Here is a 17,830-nt window from a genome sequence, read left to right on the forward strand (position 1 = left end):
AGAGTCAAAGCTTTGGACCAAAATGAAACTTTGGGACCTAAAATGGAGGATTTGGGCCCTAAAATGATCTTTTGGAGCATAGAAAGGAGGCTTTCAAACCTAGAATCCAATCTTTGGAATCGCAAAATGAAATTTGGGACATAAAATATAGGCTTTGGGCCCTACTATGGAGGGGTTTTACCCTATAAATGAGGGTCAGGAGCCTAAAAATGAGGGTTTGTCCCCAGAACATGAGGGTTCGGGGCATCAAAGGGAGGATTTCATCCCTAGAATCCACGCCATGGACTCTCAAAACGAAGCTTTGGGATGTGAAAATGAGGGCTTGTCCCAGGAAAATGAGGGTTTGTCCCCAAAAAATTCAGGGTTTGAAGCCTAACGTGAGGGTTTGGAGCATAAAAACTGGAGGGTGTCACCCCCAGAGTCAAAGGTTTGGACCAAAATGAAGCTTTGGGACCTAAAATGGAGACTTTGGGCCCTAAAATGAGCTTTTGGAGCATAGAAAGGAGGCTTTCAAACCTAGAATCCAATCTTTGGAATCGCAAAATGAAATTTGGGACAGAAAATAAAGGCTTTGGGCCGTACTATGGAGGGGTTTTACCGTATAAATGAGGGTCAGGAGCCTAAAAATGAGGGTTTGTCCCCAGAACATGAGGGTTCGGAGCATCAAAGGGAGGATTTCATCCCTAGAATCCACGCCATGGAGTCTCAAAACGACGCTTTGGGATGTGAAAATGAGGGTTTGTCCCCAGAAAATGAGGGTTTGTCCCCAAAAAATTCAGGGTTTGAAGCCTAACATGAGGGTTTGGAGCATAAAAACTGGAGGGTGTCACCCCCAGAGTCAAAGCTTTGGACCAAAATGAAACTTTGGGACCTAAAATGGAGGCTTTGGGCCCTAAAAATGAGCGTTTGGAGCATAGAAAGGAGGCTTTCAAACCTAGAATCCAATGTTTGGAATCGCAAAATGAAATTTGGGACAGAAAATAAAGGCTTTGGGCCCTACTATGGAGGGGTTTTACCCTATAAATGAGGGTCAGGAGCCTAAAAATGAGGGTTTGTCCCCAGAACATGAGGGTTCGGAGCATCAAAGGGAGGATTTCATCCCTAGAATCCACGCCATGGACTCTCAAAACGAAGCTTTGGGATGTGAAAATGAGGGTTTGTCGCCAGAAAATGAGGGTTTGTCCCCAAAAAATTCAGGTTTTGAACCCTAACATGAGGGTTTGGAGCATAAAAACTGGAGGGTGTCACCCCCAGAGTCAAAGCTTTGGACCAAAATGAAACTTTGGGACCTAAAATGGAGGCTTTGGGCCCTAAAATGAGGTTTTGGAGCATAGAAAGGAGGCTTTCAAACCTAGAATCCAATCTTTGGAATCGCAAAATGAAATTTGGGACATAAAATATAGGCTTTGGGCCGTACTATGGAGGGGTTTTACCCTATAAATGAGGGTCAGGAGCCTAAAAATGAGGGTTTGTCCCCAGAACATGAGGGATCGGAGCATCAAAGGGAGGATTTCATCCCTAGAATCCACGCCATGGACTCTCAAAACGAAGCTTTGGGATGTGAAAATGAGGGTTTGTCGCCAGAAAATGACGGTGTGTCCCCAAAAAATTCAGGGTTTGAACCCTAACATGAGGGTTTGGAGCATAAAAACTGGAGGGTGTCACCCCCAGAGTCAAAGCTTTGGACCAAAATGAAACTTTGGGACCTAAAATGGAGGCTTTGGGCCCTAAAAATGAGCGTTTGGAGCATAGAAAGGAGGCTTTCAAACCTAGAATCCAATCTTTGGAATCGCAAAATGAAATTTGGGACAGAAAATAAAGGCTTTGGGCCCTACTATGGAGGGGTTTTACCCTATAAATGAGGGTCAGGAGCCTAAAAATGAGGGTTTGTCCCCAGAACATGAGGGTTCGGAGCATCAAAGGGAGGATTTCATCCCTAGAATCCACGCCATGGACTCTCAAAACGAAGCTTTGGGATGTGAAAATGAGGGTTTGTCTCCAGAAAATGAGGGTTTGTCCCCAAAAAATTCAGGGTTTGAAGCCTAACATGAGGGTTTGGAGCATAAAAACTGGAGGGTGTCACCCCCAGAGTCAAAGCTTTGGACCAAAATGAAACTTTGGGACCTAAAATGGAGGCTTTGGGCCCTAAAATGAGCTTTTGGAGCATAGAAAGGAGGCTTTCAAACCTAGAATCCAATCTTTGGAATCGCAAAATGAAATTTGGGACATAAAATATAGGCTTTGGGCCGTACTATGGAGGGGTTTTACCCTATAAATGAGGGTCAGGAGCCTAAAAATGAGGGTTTGTCCCCAGAACATGAGGGTTCGGAGCATCAAAGGGAGGATTTCATCCCTAGAATCCACGCCATGGAGTCTCAAAACGACGCTTTGGGATGTGAAAATGAGGGTTTGTCGCCAGAAAATGACGGTGTGTCCCCAAAAAATTCAGGGTTTGAACCCTAACATGAGGGTTTGGAGCATAAAAACTGGAGGGTGTCACCCCCAGAGTCAAAGCTTTGGACCAAAATGAAACTTTGGGACCTAAAATGGAGGCTTTGGGCCCCAAAAATGAGCGTTTGGATCATAGAAAGGAGGCTTTCAAACCTAGAATCCAATCTTTGGAATCGCAAAATGAAATTTGGGACAGAAAATAAAGGCTTTGGGCGCTACTATGGAGGGGTTTTACCCTATAAATGAGGGTCAGGAGCCTAAAAATGAGGGTTTGTCCCCAGAACATGAGGGTTCAGAGCATCAAAGGGAGGATTTCATCCCTAGAATCCACGCCATGGACTCTCAAAACGACGCTTTGGGATGTGAAAATGAGGGCTTGTCCCAGGAAAATGATGGTGTGTCCCCAAAAAATTCAGGGTTTGAACCCTAACATGAGGGTTTGGAGCATAAAAACTGGAGGGTGTCACCCCCAGAGTCAAAGCTTTGGACCAAAATGAAACTTTGGGACCTAAAATGGAGGCTTTGGGCCCTAAAAATGAGCGTTTGGAGCATAGAAAGGAGGCTTTCAAACCTAGAATCCAATCTTTGGAATCGCAAAATGAAATTTGGGACATAAAATAAAGGCTTTGGGCCGTACTATGGAGGGGTTTTACCCTATAAATGAGGGTCAGGAGCCTAAAAATGAGGGTTTGTCCCCAGAACATGAGGGTTCGGAGCATCAAAGGGAGGATTTCATCCCTAGAATCCACGCCATGGACTCTCAAAACGAAGCTTTAGGATGTGAAAATGAGGGTTTGTCCCCAGAACATGAGGGTTCGGAGCATCAAAGGGAGGATTTCATCCCTAGAATCCACGCCATGGACTCTCAAAACGAAGCTTTGGGATGTGAAAATGAGGGTTTGTCGCCAGAAAATGAGGGTTTGTCCCCAAAAAATTCAGGGTTTGAAGCCTAACGTGAGGGTTTGGAGCATAAAAACTGGAGGGTGTCACCCCCAGAGTCAAAGGTTTGGACCACAATGAAACTTTGGGACCTAAAATGGAGACTTTGGGCCCTAAAAATGAGCGTTTGGAGCATAGAAAGGAGGCTTTCAAACCTAGAATCCAATCTTTGGAATCGCAAAATGAAATTTGGGACAGAAAATAAAGTCTTTGGGCCCTACTATGGAGGGGTTTTACCCTATAAATTAGGGTCAGGAGCCTAAAAATGAGGGTTTGTCCCCAGAACATGAGGGTTCGGAGCATCAAAGGGAGGATTTCATCCCTAGAATCCACGCCATGGACTCTCAAAACGAAGCTTTGGGATGTGAAAATGAGGGTTTGTCGCCAGAAAATGAGGGTTTGTCCCCAAAAAATTCAGGGTTTGAACCCTAACATGAGGGTTAGGAGCATAAAAACTGCAGGGTGTCACCCCCCGAGTCAAAGCTTTGGACCAAAATGAAACTTTGGGACCTAAAATGGAGGCTTTGGGCCCTAAAATGAGCTTTTGGAGCATAGAAAGGAGGCTTTCAAACCTAGAATCCAATCTTTGGAATTGCAAAATGAAATTTGGGACAGAAAATAAAGGCTTTGGGCCCTACTATGGAGGGGTTTTACCCTATAAATGAGGGTCAGGAGCCTAAAAATGAGGGTTTGTCCCCAGAACATGAGGGTTCGGAGCATCAAAGGGAGGATTTCATCCCTAGAATCCACGCCATGGACTCTCAAAACGACGCTTTGGGATGTGAAAATGAGGGCTTGCTCCCAGGAAAATGATGGTGTGTCCCCAAAAAATTCAGGTTTTGAACCCTAACATGAGGGTTTGGAGCATAAAAACTGGAGGGTGTCACCCCCAGAGTCAAAGCTTTGGACCAAAATGAAACTTTGGGACCTAAAATGGAGGATTTGGGCCCTAAACATGAGCGTTTGGAGCATAGAAAGGAGGCTTTCAAACCTAGAATCCAATCTTTGGAATCGCAAAAGGAAATTTGGGACATAAAATATAGGCTTTGGGCCGTACTATGGAGGGGTTTTACCCTATAAATGAGGGTCAGGAGCCTAAAAATGAGGGTTTGTCCCCAGAACATGAGGGTTCGGAGCATCAAAGGGAGGATTTCATCCCTAGAATCCACGCCATGGACTCTCAAAACGAAGCTTTGGGATGTGAAAATGAGGGTTTGTCGCCAGAAAATGACGGTGTGTCCCCAAAAAATTCAGGGTTTGAAGCCTAAAATGAGGGTTAGGAGCATAAAAACTGGAGGGTGTCACCCCCAGAGTCAAAGCTTTGGACCAAAATGAAACTTTGGGACCTAAAATGGAGGCTTTGGGCCCTAAAAATGAGCGTTTGGAGCATAGAAAGGAGGCTTTCAAACCTAGTATCCAATCTTTGGAATCGCAAAATGAAATTTGGGACAGAAAATAAAGGCTTTGGGCCCTACTATGGAGGGGTTTTACCCTATAAATGAGGGTCAGGAGCCTAAAAATGAGGGTTTGTCCCCAGAACATGAGGGTTCGGAGCATCAAAGGGAGGATTTCATCCCTAGAATCCACGCCATGGACTCTCAAAACGAAGCTTTGGGATGTGAAAATGAGGGTTTGTCGCCAGAAAATGAGGGTTTGTCCCCAAAAAATTCAGGTTTTGAACCCTAACATGAGGGTTTGGAGCATAAAAACTGGAGGGTGTCACCCCCAGAGTCAAAGCTTTGGACCAAAATGAAACTTTGGGACCTAAAATGGAGGCTTTGGGCCCTAAAATGAGCTTTTGGAGCATAGAAAGGAGGCTTTCAAACCTAGAATCCAATCTTTGGAATCGCAAAATGAAATTTGGGACATAAAATATAGGCTTTGGGCCGTACTATGGAGGGGTTTTAGCCTATAAATGAGGGTCAGGAGCCTAAAAATGAGGGTTTGTCCCCAGAACATGAGGGATCGGAGCATCAAAGGGAGGATTTCATCCCTAGAATCCACGCCATGGACTCTCAAAACGAAGCTTTGGGATGTGAAAATGAGGGTTTGTCGCCAGAAAATGACGGTGTGTCCCCAAAAAATTCAGGGTTTGAACCCTAACATGAGGGTTTGGAGCATAAAAACTGGAGGGTGTCACCCCCAGAGTCAAAGCTTTGGACCAAAATGAAACTTTGGGACCTAAAATGGAGGCTTTGGGCCCTAAAAATGAGCGTTTGGAGCATAGAAAGGAGGCTTTCAAACCTAGAATCCAATCTTTGGAATCGCAAAATGAAATTTGGGACAGAAAATAAAGGCTTTGGGCCCTACTATGGAGGGGTTTTACCCTATAAATGAGGGTCAGGAGCCTAAAAATGAGGGTTTGTCCCCAGAACATGAGGGTTCGGAGCATCAAAGGGAGGATTTCATCCCTAGAATCCACGCCATGGACTCTCAAAACGAAGCTTTGGGATGTGAAAATGAGGGTTTGTCGCCAGAAAATGAGGGTTTGTCCCCAAAAAATTCAGGGTTTGAAGCCTAACGTGAGGGTTTGGAGCATAAAAACTGGAGGGTGTCACCCCCAGAGTCAAAGGTTTGGACCACAATGAAACTTTGGGACCTAAAATGGAGACTTTGGGCCCTAAAAATGAGCGTTTGGAGCATAGAAAGGAGGCTTTCAAACCTAGAATCCACTCTTTGGAATCGCAAAATGAAATTTGGGACAGAAAATAAAGTCTTTGGGCCCTACTATGGAGGGGTTTTACCCTATAAATTAGGGTCAGGAGCCTAAAAATGAGGGTTTGTCCCCAGAACATGAGGGTTCGGAGCATCAAAGGGAGGATTTCATCCCTAGAATCCACGCCATGGACTCTCAAAACGAAGCTTTGGGATGTGAAAATGAGGGTTTGTCGCCAGAAAATGAGGGTTTGTCCCCAAAAAATTCAGGGTTTGAACCCTAACATGAGGGTTAGGAGCATAAAAACTGCAGGGTGTCACCCCCCGAGTCAAAGCTTTGGACCAAAATGAAACTTTGGGACCTAAAATGGAGGCTTTGGGCCCTAAAATGAGCTTTTGGAGCATAGAAAGGAGGCTTTCAAACCTAGAATCCAATCTTTGGAATTGCAAAATGAAATTTGGGACAGAAAATAAAGGCTTTGGGCCCTACTATGGAGGGGTTTTACCCTATAAATGAGGGTCAGGAGCCTAAAAATGAGGGTTTGTCCCCAGAACATGAGGGTTCGGAGCATCAAAGGGAGGATTTCATCCCTAGAATCCACGCCATGGACTCTCAAAACGACGCTTTGGGATGTGAAAATGAGGGCTTGCTCCCAGGAAAATGATGGTGTGTCCCCAAAAAATTCAGGTTTTGAACCCTAACATGAGGGTTTGGAGCATAAAAACTGGAGGGTGTCACCCCCAGAGTCAAAGCTTTGGACCAAAATGAAACTTTGGGACCTAAAATGGAGGATTTGGGCCCTAAACATGAGCGTTTGGAGCATAGAAAGGAGGCTTTCAAACCTAGAATCCAATCTTTGGAATCGCAAAAGGAAATTTGGGACATAAAATATAGGCTTTGGGCCGTACTATGGAGGGGTTTTACCCTATAAATGAGGGTCAGGAGCCTAAAAATGAGGGTTTGTCCCCAGAACATGAGGGTTCGGAGCATCAAAGGGAGGATTTCATCCCTAGAATCCACGCCATGGACTCTCAAAACGAAGCTTTGGGATGTGAAAATGAGGGTTTGTCGCCAGAAAATGACGGTGTGTCCCCAAAAAATTCAGGGTTTGAAGCCTAAAATGAGGGTTAGGAGCATAAAAACTGGAGGGTGTCACCCCCAGAGTCAAAGCTTTGGACCAAAATGAAACTTTGGGACCTAAAATGGAGGCTTTGGGCCCTAAAAATGAGCGTTTGGAGCATAGAAAGGAGGCTTTCAAACCTAGTATCCAATCTTTGGAATCGCAAAATGAAATTTGGGACAGAAAATAAAGGCTTTGGGCCCTACTATGGAGGGGTTTTACCCTATAAATGAGGGTCAGGAGCCTAAAAATGAGGGTTTGTCCCCAGAACATGAGGGTTCGGAGCATCAAAGGGAGGATTTCATCCCTAGAATCCACGCCATGGACTCTCAAAACGAAGCTTTGGGATGTGAAAATGAGGGTTTGTCGCCAGAAAATGAGGGTTTGTCCCCAAAAAATTCAGGTTTTGAACCCTAACATGAGGGTTTGGAGCATAAAAACTGGAGGGTGTCACCCCCAGAGTCAAAGCTTTGGACCAAAATGAAACTTTGGGACCTAAAATGGAGGCTTTGGGCCCTAAAATGAGCTTTTGGAGCATAGAAAGGAGGCTTTCAAACCTAGAATCCAATCTTTGGAATCGCAAAATGAAATTTGGGACATAAAATATAGGCTTTGGGCCGTACTATGGAGGGGTTTTAGCCTATAAATGAGGGTCAGGAGCCTAAAAATGAGGGTTTGTCCCCAGAACATGAGGGATCGGAGCATCAAAGGGAGGATTTCATCCCTAGAATCCACGCCATGGACTCTCAAAACGAAGCTTTGGGATGTGAAAATGAGGGTTTGTCGCCAGAAAATGACGGTGTGTCCCCAAAAAATTCAGGGTTTGAACCCTAACATGAGGGTTTGGAGCATAAAAACTGGAGGGTGTCACCCCCAGAGTCAAAGCTTTGGACCAAAATGAAACTTTGGGACCTAAAATGGAGGCTTTGGGCCCTAAAAATGAGCGTTTGGAGCATAGAAAGGAGGCTTTCAAACCTAGAATCCAATCTTTGGAATCGCAAAATGAAATTTGGGACAGAAAATAAAGGCTTTGGGCCCTACTATGGAGGGGTTTTACCCTATAAATGAGGGTCAGGAGCCTAAAAATGAGGGTTTGTCCCCAGAACATGAGGGTTCGGAGCATCAAAGGGAGGATTTCATCCCTAGAATCCACGCCATGGACTCTCAAAACGAAGCTTTGGGATGTGAAAATGAGGGCTTGTCTCCAGAAAATGAGGGTTTGTCCCCAAAAAATTCAGGGTTTGAAGCCTAACATGAGGGTTTGGAGCATAAAAACTGGAGGGTGTCACCCCCAGAGTCAAAGCTTTGGACCAAAATGAAACTTTGGGACCTAAAATGGAGGCTTTGGGCCCTAAAATGAGCTTTTGGAGCATAGAAAGGAGGCTTTCAAACCTAGAATCCACTCTTTGGAATCGCAAAATGAAATTTGGGACATAAAATATAGGCTTTGGGCCGTACTATGGAGGGGTTTTACCCTATAAATGAGGGTCAGGAGCCTAAAAATGAGGGTTTGTCCCCAGAACATGAGGGTTCGGAGCATCAAAGGGAGGATTTCATCCCTAGAATCCACGCCATGGAGTCTCAAAACGACGCTTTGGGATGTGAAAATGAGGGTTTGTCGCCAGAAAATGACGGTGTGTCCCCAAAAAATTCAGGGTTTGAACCCTAACATGAGGGTTTGGAGCATAAAAACTGGAGGGTGTCACCCCCAGAGTCAAAGCTTTGGACCAAAATGAAACTTTGGGACCTAAAATGGAGGCTTTGGGCCCCAAAAATGAGCGTTTGGAGCATAGAAAGGAGGCTTTCAAACCTAGAATCCAATCTTTGGAATCGCAAAATGAAATTTGGGACAGAAAATAAAGGCTTTGGGCCCTACTATGGAGGGGTTTTACCCTATAAATGAGGGTCAGGAGCCTAAAAATGAGGGTTTGTCCCCAGAACATGAGGGTTCAGAGCATCAAAGGGAGGATTTCATCCCTAGAATCCACGCCATGGACTCTCAAAACGACGCTTTGGGATGTGAAAATGAGGGCTTGTCCCAGGAAAATGAGGGTTTGTCCCCAAAAAATTCAGGGTTTGAAGCCTAACATGAGGGTTTGGAGCATAAAAACTGGAGGGTGTCACCCCCAGAGTCAAAGCTTTGGACCAAAATGAAACTTTGGGACCTAAAATGGAGGCTTTGGGCCCTAAAAATGAGCGTTTGGAGCATAGAAAGGAGGCTTTCAAACCTAGAATCCAATCTTTGGAATCGCAAAATGAAATTTGGGACATAAAATAAAGGCTTTGGGCCGTACTATGGAGGGGTTTTACCCTATAAATGAGGGTCAGGAGCCTAAAAATGAGGGTTTGTCCCCAGAACATGAGGGTTCGGAGCATCAAAGGGAGGATTTCATCCCTAGAATCCACGCCATGGACTCTCAAAACGAAGCTTTGGGATGTGAAAATGAGGGTTTGTCCCCAGAACATGAGGGTTCGGAGCATCAAAGGGAGGATTTCATCCCTAGAATCCACGCCATGGACTCTCAAAACGAAGCTTTGGGATGTGAAAATGAGGGTTTGTCGCCAGAAAATGAGGGTTTGTCCCCAAAAAATTCAGGGTTTGAACCCTAACATGAGGGTTTGGAGCATAAAAACTGGAGGGTGTCACCCCCAGAGTCAAAGCTTTGGACCAAAATGAAACTTTGGGACCTAAAATGGAGGCTTTGGGCCCTAAAAATGAGCGTTTGGAGCATAGAAAGGAGGCTTTCAAACCTAGAATCCACTCTTTGGAATCGCAAAATGAAATTTGGGACAGAAAATAAAGGCTTTGGGCCCTACTATGGAGGGGTTTTACCCTATAAATGAGGATCAGGAGCCTAAAAATGAGGGTTTGTCCCCAGAACATGAGGGTTCGGAGCATCAAAGGGAGGATTTCATCCCTAGAATCCACGCCATGGACTCTCAAAACGAAGCTTTAGGATGTGAAAATGAGGGTTTGCCCCCAGAACATGAGGGTTCGGAGCATCAAAGGGAGGATTTCATCCCTAGAATCCACGCCATGGACTCTCAAAACGAAGCTTTGGGATGTGAAAATGAGGGTTTGTCGCCAGAAAATGAGGGTTTGTCCCCAAAAAATTCAGGGTTTGAACCCTAACATGAGGGTTTGGAGCATAAAAACTGGAGGGTGTCACCCCCCGAGTCAAAGCTTTGGACCAAAATGAAACTTTGGGACCTAAAATGGAGGCTTTGGGCCCTAAAAATGAGCGTTTGGAGCATAGAAAGGAGGCTTTCAAACCTAGAATCCAATCTTTGGAATCGCAAATTGAAATTTGGGACAGAAAATAAAGTCTTTGGGCCCTACTATGGAGGGGTTTTACCCTATAAATTAGGGTCAGGAGCCTAAAAATGAGGGTTTGTCCCCAGAACATGAGGGTTCGGAGCATCAAAGGGAGGATTTCATCCCTAGAATCCACGCCATGGACTCTCAAAACGAAGCTTTGGGATGTGAAAATGAGGGTTTGTCGCCAGAAAATGAGGGTTTGTCCCCAAAAAATTCAGGGTTTGAACCCTAACATGAGGGTTTGGAGCATAAAAACTGCAGGGTGTCACCCCCAGAGTCAAAGCTTTGGACCAAAATGGAACTTTGGGACCTAAAATGGAGGCTTTGGGCCCTAAACATGAGCGTTTGGAGCATAGAAAGGAGGCTTTCAAACCTAGAATCCAATCTTTGGAATTGCAAAATGAAATTTGGGACAGAAAATAAAGGCTTTGGGCCCTACTATGGAGGGGTTTTACCCTATAAATGAGGATCAGGAGCCTAAAAATGAGGGTTTGTCCCCAGAACATGAGGGATCGGAGCATCAAAGGGAGGATTTCATCCCTAGAATCCACGCCATGGACTCTCAAAACGAAGCTTTAGGATGTGAAAATGAGGGTTTGCCCCCAGAACATGAGGGTTCGGAGCATCAAAGGGAGGATTTCATCCCTAGAATCCACGCCATGGACTCTCAAAACGAAGCTTTGGGATGTGAAAATGAGGGCTTGTCCCAGGAAAATGAGGGTTTGTCCCCAAAAAATTCAGGGTTTGAAGCCTAAAATGAGGGTTAGGAGCATAAAAACTGGAGGGTGTCACCCCCCGAGTCAAAGCTTTGGACCAAAATGAAACTTTGGGACCTAAAATGGAGGCCTTGGGCCCTAAAATGAGCTTTTGGAGCATAGAAAGGAGGCTTTCAAACCTAGAATCCAATCTTTGGAATTGCAAAATGAAATTTGGGACAGAAAATAAAGGCTTTGGGCCCTACTATGGAGGGTTTTTACCCTATAAATGAGGGTCAGGAGCCTAAAAATGAGGGTTTGTCCCCAGAACATGAGGGTTCGGAGCATCAAAGGGAGGATTTCATCCCTAGAATCCACGCCATGGACTCTCAAAACGACGCTTTGGGATGTGAAAATGAGGGCTTGCTCCCAGTAAAATGATGGTGTGTCCCCAAAAAATTCAGGTTTTGAACCCTAACATGAGGGTTTGGAGCATAAAAACTGGAGGGTGTCACCCCCAGAGTCAAAGCTTTGGACCAAAATGAAACTTTGGGACCTAAAATGGAGGCTTTGGGCCCTAAAAATGAGCGTTTGGAGCATAGAAAGGAGGCTTTCAAACCTAGAATCCACTCTTTGGAATCGCAAAATGAAATTTGGGACAGAAAATAAAGGCTTTGGGCCCTACTATGGAGGGGTTTTACCCTATAAATGAGGATCAGGAGCCTAAAAATGAGGGTTTGTCCCCAGAACATGAGGGATCGGAGCATCAAAGGGAGGATTTCATCCCTAGAATCCACGCCATGGACTCTCAAAACGAAGCTTTAGGATGTGAAAATGAGGGTTTGCCCCCAGAACATGAGGGTTCGGAGCATCAAAGGGAGGATTTCATCCCTAGAATCCACGCCATGGACTCTCAAAACGAAGCTTTGGGATGTGAAAATGAGGGCTTGTCCCAGGAAAATGAGGGTTTGTCCACAAAAAATTCAGGGTTTGAAGCCTAACGTGAGGGTTTGGAGCATAAAAACTGGAGGGTGTCACCCCCAGAGTCAAAGGTTTGGACCAAAATGAAGCTTTGGGACCTAAAATGGAGACTTTGGGCCCTAAAATGAGGTTTTGGAGCATAGAAAGGAGGCTTTCAAACCTAGAATCCAATCTTTGGAATCGCAAAATGAAATTTGGGACAGAAAATAAAGGCTTTGGGCCGTACTATGGAGGGGTTTTACCCTATAAATGAGGGTCAGGAGCCTAAAAATGAGGGTTTGTCCCCAGAACATGAGGGTTCGGAGCATCAAAGGGAGGATTTCATCCCTAGAATCCACGCCATGGACTCTCAAAACGAAGCTTTGGGATGTGAAAATGAGGGTTTGTCCCCAGAAAATGACGGTGTGTCCCCAAAAAGTTCAGGGTTTGAAGCCTAACATGAGGGTTTGGAGCATAAAAACTGGAGGGTGTCACCCCCCGAGTCAAAGCTTTGGACCAAAATGAAACTTTGGGACCTAAAATGGAGGCTTTGGGCCCTAAACATGAGCGTTTGGAGCATAGAAAGGAGGCTTTCAAACCTAGAATCCACTCTCTGGAATCGCAAAATGAAATTTGGGACAGAAAATAAAGGCTTTGGGCCCTACTATGGAGGGGTTTTACCCTATAAATGAGGGTCAGGAGCCTAAAAATGAGGGTTTGTCCCCAGAACATGAGGGTTCGGAGCATCAAAGGGAGGATTTCATCCCTAGAATCCACGCCATGGACTCTCAAAACGAAGCTTTGGGATGTGAAAATGAGAGCTTGCTCCCGGAAAATGAGGGTTTGTCCCCAAAAATTCACGCTTTGAAGCCTAAAATGAGGGTTAGGAGCATAAAAACTGGAGGGTGTCACCCCCAGAGTCAAAGCTTTGGACCAAAATGAAACTTTGGGACCTAAAATGGAGGCTTTGGGCCCTAAAAATGAGCGTTTGGAGCATAGAAAGGAGGCTTTCAAACCTAGAATCCAATCTTTGGAATCGCAAAATGAAATTTGGGACATAAAGTAAAGGCTTTAGGCCCTACTATGGAGAGGTTTTACCCTATAAAAGAGGGTCAGGAGCCTAAAAATGAGGGTTTGTCCCCAGAACATGAGGGTTCGGAGCATCAAAGGGAGGATTTCATCCCTAGAATCCACGCCATGGACTCTCAAAACGAAGCTTTGGGATGTGAAAATGAGGGCTTGCTCCCGGAAAATGAGGGTTTGTCCCCAAAAACTCACGCTTTGAAGCCTAAAATGAGAGTTAGGAGCATAAAAACTGGAGGGTGTCACCCCCAGAGTCAAAGCTTTGGACCAAAATGAAACTTTGGGACCTAAAATGGAGGCTTTGGGCCCTAAACATGAGCGTTTGGAGCATAGAAAGGAGGCTTTCAAACCTAGAATCCAATCTTTGGAATCGCAAAATGAAATTTGGGACAGAAAATAAAGGCTTTGGGCCCTACTATGGAGGGGTTTTACCCTATAAATGAGGGTCAGGAGCCTAAAAATGAGGGTTTGTCCCCAGAACATGAGGGTTCGGAGCATCAAAGGGAGGATTTCATCCCTAGAATCCACGCCATGGACTCTCAAAACGAAGCTTTGGGATGGGAAAATGAGTCCTTGCTCCCGGAAAATGAGGGTTTGTCCCCAAAAATTCACGCTTTGAAGCCTAAAATGAGGGTTAGGAGCATAAAAACTGGAGGGTGTCACCCCCAGAGTCAAAGCTTTGGACCAAAATGAAACTTTGGGACCTCAAATGGAGGCTTTGGGCCCTAAACATGAGCGTTTGGAGCATAGAAAGGAGGCTTTCAAACCTAGAATCCAATCTTTGGAATCGCAAAAGGAAATTTGGGACAGAAAATAAAGGCTTTGGGCCCTACTATGGAGGGGTTTTACCCTATAAATGAGGGTCAGGAGGCTAAAAATGAGGGTTTGTCCCCAGAACATGAGGGTTCGGAGCATCAAAGGGAGGATTTCATCCCTAGAATCCACGCCATGGACTCTCAAAACGAAGCTTTGGGATATGAAAATGAGGGCTTGCTCCCGGAAAATGAGGGTTTGTCCCCAAAAACTCACGCTTTGAAGCCTAAAATGAGGGTTAGGAGCATAAAAACTGGAGGGTGTCACCCCCAGAGTCAAAGCTTTGGACCAAAATGAAACTTTGGGACCTAAAATGGAGGCTTTGGGCCCTAAACATGAGCATTTGGAGCATAGAAAGGAGGCTTTCAAACCTAGAATCCAATCTTTGGAATCGCAAAATGAAATTTGGGACAGAAAATATAGGCTTTGGGCCGTACTATGGAGGGGTTTTACCCTATAAATGAGCGTCAGGAGCCTAAAAATGAGGGTTTGTCCCCAGAACATGAGGGTTCGGAGCATCAAAGGGAGGATTTCATCCCTAGAATCCACGCCATGGACTCTCAAAACGAAGCTTTGGGATGTGAAAATGAGGGTTTGTCGCCAGAAAATGAGGGTTTGTCCCCAAAAAATTCAGGGTTTGAACCCTAACATGAGGGTTTGGAGCATAAAAACTGGAGGGTGTCACCCCCAGAGTCAAAGCTTTGGACCAAAATGAAACTTTGGGACCTAAAATGGAGGCTTTGGGCCCTAAAAATGAGCGTTTGGAGCATAGAAAGGAGGCTTTCAAACCTAGAATCCACTCTTTGGAATCACAAAATGAAATTTGGGACAGAAAATAAAGGCTTTGGGCCCTACTATGGAGGGGTTTTACCCTATAAATGAGGATCAGGAGCCTAAAAATGAGGGTTTGTCCCCAGAACATGAGGGATCGGAGCATCAAAGGGAGGATTTCATCCCTAGAATCCACGCCATGGACTCTCAAAACGAAGCTTTGGGATGTGAAAATGAGGGTTTGTCCCCAGAACATGAGGGTTCGGAGCATCAAAGGGAGGATTTCATCCCTAGAATCCACGCCATGGACTCTCAAAACGAAGCTTTGGGATGTGAAAATGAGGGTTTGTCGCCAGAAAATGAGGGTTTGTCCCCAAAAAATTCAGGGTTTGAACCCTAACATGAGGGTTTGGAGCATAAAAACTGCAGGGTGTCACCCCCCGAGTCAAAGCTTTGGACCAAAATGAAACTTTGGGACCTAAAATGGAGACTTTGGGCCCTAAAATGAGCGTTTGGAGCATAGAAAGGAGGCTTTCAAACCTAGAATCCAATCTTTGGAATCACAAAAGGAAATTTGGGACATATAATAAAGGCTTTGGGCCCTACTATGGAGGGGTTTTACCCTATAAATGAGGGTCAGCAGCCTAAAAATGAGGGTTTGTCCCCAGAACATGAGGGTTCGGAGCATCAAAGGGAGGATTTCATCCCTAGAATCCACGCCATGGACTCTCAAAACGAAGCTTTGGGATGTGAAAATGAGGGCTTGTCCCCAGAAAATGAGCGTTTTTCCCCAAAAAATTCAGGCTTTGAAGCCTAAAATGAGGGTTTGGAGCATAAAAACTGGAGGGTGTCACCCCCAGAGTCAAAGCTTTGGACCAAAATGAAACTTTGGGACCTCAAATGGAGGCTTTGGGCCCTAAACATGAGCGTTTGGAGCATAGAAAGGAGGCTTTCAAACCTAGAATCCAATCTTTGGAATCACAAAATGAAATTTGGGACATAAAGTAAAGGCTTTGGGCCGTACTATGGAGGGGTTTTACCCTATAAAAGAGGGTCAGGAGCCTAAAAATGAGGGTTTGTCCCCAGAACATGAGGGTTCGGAGCATCAAAGGGAGGATTTCATCCCTAGAATCCACGCCATGGACTCTCAAAACGAAGCTTTGGGATGTGAAAATGAGGGCTTGCTCCCGGAAAATGAGGGTTTGTCCCCAAAAACTCACGCTTTGAAGCCTAAAATGAGAGTTAGCAGCATAAAAACTGGAGAGTGTCACCCCCAGAGTCAAAGCTTTGGACCAAAATGAAACTTTGGGACCTAAAATGGAGGCTTTGGGCCCTAAACATGAGCGTTTGGAGCATAGAAAGGAGGCTTTCAAACCTAGAATCCAATCTTTGGAATCGCAAAATGAAATTTGGGACAGAAAGTAAAGGCTTTGGGCCCTACTATGGAGGGGTTTTACCCTATAAATGAGGGTCAGGAGCCTAAAAATGAGGGTTTGTCCCCAGAACATGAGGGTTCGGAGCATCAAAGGGAGGATTTCATCCCTAGAATCCACGCCATGGACTTTCAAAACGAAGCTTTGGGATGTGAAAATGAGTCCTTGCTCCCGGAAAATGAGGGTTTGTCCCCAAAAATTCACGCTTTGAAGCCTAAAATGAGGATTAGGAGCATAAAAACTGGAGGGTGTCACCCCCAGAGTCAAAGCTTTGGACCAAAATGAAACTTTGGGACCTCAAATGGAGGCTTTGGGCCCTAAACATGAGCGTTTGGAGCATAGAAAGGAGGCTTTCAAACCTAGAATCCAAACTTTGGAATCGCAAAAGGAAATTTGGGACAGAAAATAAAGGCTTTGGGCCCTACTATGGAGGGGTTTTACCCTATAAATGACGGTCAGGAGGCTAAAAATGAGGGTTTGTCCCCAGAACATGAGGGTTCGGAGCATCAAAGGGAGGATTTCATCCCTAGAATCCACGCCATGGACTCTCAAAACGAAGCTTTGGGATGTGAAAATGAGGGCTTGCTCCCGGAAAATGAGGGTTTGTCCCCAGAAAATTCAGGGTTTGAACCCTAACATGAGGGTTTGGAGCATAAAAACTGGAGGGTGTCACCCCCAGAGTCAAAGCTTTGGACCAAAATGAAACTTTGGGACCTAAAATGGAGGCTTTGGGCCCTAAAAATGAGCGTTTGGAGCATAGAAAGGAGGCTTTCAAACCTAGAATCCAATCTTTGGAATCACAAAATGAAATTTGGGACAGAAAATAAAGGCTTTGGGCCCTACTATGGAGGGGTTTTACCCTATAAATGAGGGTCAGCAGCCTAAAAATGAGGGTTTGTCCCCAGAACATGAGGGTTCGGAGCATCAAAGGGAGGATTTCATCCCTAGAATCCACGCCATGGACTCTCAAAACGAAGCTTTGGGATGTGAAAATGAGGGCTTGCTCCCGGAAAATGAGGGTTTGTCCCCAAAAATTCACGCTTTGAAGCCTAAAATGAGGGTTAGGAGCATAAAAACTGGAGGGTGTCACCCCCAGAGTCAAAGGTTTGGACCAAAATGAAACTTTGGGACCTCAAATGGAGGCTTTGGGCCCTAAAATGAGCGTTTGGAGCATAGAAAGGAGGCTTTCAAACCTAGAATCCAATCTTTGGAATCGCAAAATGAAATTTCGGACATAAAGTAAAGGATTTGGGCCCTACTATGGAGGGGTTTTACCCTATAAATGAGGGTCAGGAGCCTAAAAATGAGGGTTTGTCCCAGGAAAATGAGGGTTTGTCCCCAAAAAATTCAGGGTTTGAAGCCTAAAATGAGGGTTTGGAGCATAAAAACTGGAGGGTGTCACCCCCAGAGTCAAAGCTTTGGACCAAAATGAAACTTTGGGACCTAAAATGGAGGCTTTGGGCCCTAAAAATGAGCGTTTGGAGCATAGAAAGGAGGCTTTCAAACCTAGAATCCAATCTTTGGAATCGCAAAATGAAATTTGGGACATAAAGTAAAGGCTTTAGGCCCTACTATGGAGAGGTTTTACCC

The sequence above is a fragment of the Strix aluco genome, chromosome W (assembly GCF_031877795.1).
Source record: "Strix aluco isolate bStrAlu1 chromosome W, bStrAlu1.hap1, whole genome shotgun sequence".
Classification (NCBI taxonomy): domain Eukaryota; kingdom Metazoa; phylum Chordata; class Aves; order Strigiformes; family Strigidae; genus Strix; species Strix aluco.